This window comes from Nannospalax galili, unplaced genomic scaffold (assembly GCF_000622305.1).
Source record: "Nannospalax galili isolate Female #2095 unplaced genomic scaffold, S.galili_v1.0 scaffold20, whole genome shotgun sequence".
NCBI classification, from domain to species: Eukaryota; Metazoa; Chordata; class Mammalia; order Rodentia; family Spalacidae; genus Nannospalax; species Nannospalax galili.
The window spans coordinates 2334642-2337838 of record NW_008346414.1 but is presented as its reverse complement, the minus strand read 5'-3'; positions in this window follow the sequence as shown (position 1 = coordinate 2337838).

Here is a 3197-nt window from a genome sequence, read left to right as displayed (position 1 = left end):
AAAAGGGGGAGGAGGGGAGAGAGGAGTGGTCTGTTGGCCCAGGGTTTACACGCACTGTCGTCACTAAGGTTCAAGAAAGAGCCCACGGAGCAGAATTACCTTAAATCCAGCAGTAAAGATGCTGCAACAATTCTACAACACCCAACGAAGTTAACTGAACGACAAGAAAATAATTTATTATTTTCTAAAAGCCACGTCTGGGAAGGTAAACATACTGATTATGTACCCAAGTGTGCACGTTTAAAGTGACCTTTCACCCCCCCTTCCCTCCGTCCACAAAACCACCTACATCATTAATCAATACTTATGTAATATTCTCAAATCTCTTAGAAACACATTTTTGCTTCTTTAAACACATACACAAACCTCCTCCCTCCCCCACTTTCCGGCGATGGAGTGAGCCACCAGCAGCGATGAGGGAGGGGCGTCACCTGGAGCGCGGAGCAGGAGGGACGGCGTAGGGGGTGGGGTAGGGGGGAGTGGTCAGCGAGGAGGACAGATCAGATGCCGGCGCACACCCCAGTTTTTTTGGGCTGGGTGAAATCTGGCTGGGGGAGGGGCGGGCGCGAGGGGCAAGTCCCATTTCTCCCTGGGCATTTTATGATGGTGAAATTAAATATATGTTAATGGTGGGAACGTTGCTCCTTACCTCGCCACTGGAATCGAGGGCCAGCAGCTGCAAGGCTGTTTTTTAATGTATGTTTAAGATGTGGTTTCGGAAGGCACCCCCTGGATTCTCAAACAAGTGCAATAGCACAGCAGACCGACTTGTGACTAAGTGCTTAATTTCCCATGATTTTTTTTTTAAAGAAAATCAATAAAATGTTGCCAGTTATTTATTGGAAATAACCACAGATAGCGGCCTGATAGGGTACCGGTTTTAGAGAGCACACACTTGTGTAATGAATTGTAATTCAGAAGACTGTTAAACGTGAACCACAGAACCTTTCAGAGGTAATAAAGTCATTACTTTTTACACAACAGCCAACCCTGAAAAGCTTTATACACACCATTATATATAAATCACACATGTACAGGATATTTTTTTTTACAGCACAATTTGCCCATGTATCTATCTTCTTTCTGTATGGACTTTTATGGATGAGAACAAGATTCAGCTCTCTACAGCTCTGTCCTGAAGGAGTCTGGCTCACTCACCATTGTTACCTGAAGGGGCTATTATTTATTTATTTTTCCAAGGCCTCCGGGTTGGTTGTATTTTCCTTCTTCCCTCGAACTCACTCACCTTCCTTCCAGCGGTCCACCTCAACGTCCCTCCTCCTCCCCCCCGTGCCCCCCTTCCCCTGCAGAGGCAATCCTTCCTTGACTCGCATACTGGTTTAATAGGCAAAAAACAGTAGAGGACCAGAGATGCTGAGCTGCTTTGAAGAACTCAGTGAAAAAGGGAAACAGTGTCGTGCACAGTTACTGCAAGTGAGTCTTCCTGCCCTGCAAACAGAATTCGAGCCCCCCCCCCCCCAAATACAGCCAGAGGGAAGCATCCACAAACCCCACTTATACAAACCCAGTCCAGCCCACACCTCTCCTAACAGTGGACGTCAAACCTCCTTTTCTTCCTCTGAGGGGCCCGAAGCTTCTCCGAGCCTGGCAAGCCATTTTCTAATAGGTTTGTGAAACTTTCCTAAGACGCCGCAGGAGTAAACAGCCGCTGGCGGGCGAGGCTGGGAGACTGGCGAGCGCGCGCAAGCCCCAGGCCGAGGCTGGGAACTGCACGCCCCCCGCGGGGTGGGTGAATCGGCGGAAACGACACCTCTTAGCACAGGGGTGCGCAGACGCCGGGGCACCGGCTGCCGCTGGAGCCGAGGGAGGCCGGCTCCCGGCCCTACAGACACTCACTGACGTCCACCTGCAGCTCGGGTCTCCCTGGCCGTGTCGACCCATCTCCGCCTCGCGGGTTCTGGGGTCCATCCCCCTGCCTCGGCCCCGGCCCTGGCGGATTTGGAATCTGAGCGCGATCTTCCCGGGCGCCGCAGGCTGCAGGGTGGTGCAGCCAGGCAGAGAGGCTGGGAGGCGGGAGACGCCGGGGGACTTTGCAGGCACGTTTCTGAATAAACTTTCCAATCGCAGGGGGTGCTGTTGCTGTACATTTTACGTAAAACTGAAAGTATCCCACGCCAGAGTGAAGCCCGGTTTTTGACAGCGGCAGTGCGCGCGTGTCTGCATTAAAGAGACAGGGATTCATTTCCAACAGGTCTTCCCTAATTCTTCGGGAAGAAGGATAGCGAGGACCCGGGGGGCTGCGGGCTCCCGGGTGTGCTCCATGGGCGCCGGCGCCTGGGGAGCGCGGCGCGGACCCGGTGCGGTCATCGCTGCACCGTGGCCTCCCCGCTGCTCCCGCGAGCCACTTACTCTCCCTCTTTCCCCGAGTAACAGCTTAGGAACAATTATGCTCTGTCCGTAAGAAACATTTTCTTTTCCTCCGCTCTGGGCTAGTGCAGTGCTCTGAGTGGGAGGGGGTGTGTCCCTCCCAAGGACCAGGCAGGGGGACCTCCCGCAGCGCCGGGAGCACGTTCCCAGAGCCCCAGACTCCGAGGACTGCCCGCGCTTTGTCCTCCGGCGGGCGAGCGCTCCGAGAGGTGGACGCCTCGGCGCCTCGAGCCCCGGCCCCCGGGTGCTCCCCTCTCGGGACTGGAACGCACCCCGAATCTGGCTCCCGCGTCTCGATTCCTCAGTCCTTCTCTTTCTGTGACCCTCGGGAGCCGGGGCTTCAGTTGCATCCACACCCGATCGCTCGCTGGGGTGCTCCGATCCCGGGTCCCAGGCTTGGCCTTGGGGGCGCGCTCCTGGCCCGGGAGTCCAGGCCTGCGCCGCCAGCCTGGCCCAAACCCCTCTCTCCAGGCCGCCCCGGTTCCCCCGGCCCCGGCCCCGGCCTTCCGGACCCGCAACCCTGCAAACTTGGGCTGGATTCTGCTCGGCCGCGCGCTCCCTCCCGCCTCCTCTCGCCCGCTGCGGAGCTCTAACTTGGAGGCTCAGCTCTAACTTCGGGTGATTTTTCTTTCCTAGCCTTTCCTTGGGCAAAGTTTCCCAAGCGCCACGGCGGGCTCCAAGCTTTCTCTGGGGCCCTGGGCGCCTGCAGGCGGGGAGCTAGCGCGGCCGCGCCGGGGAGGGGAAGTGGGTGTGCGTTCGTAGGAGGGTGTCCGGGACTCTACCTGGCTTCCCTCCGCCCGCGCTTCCCC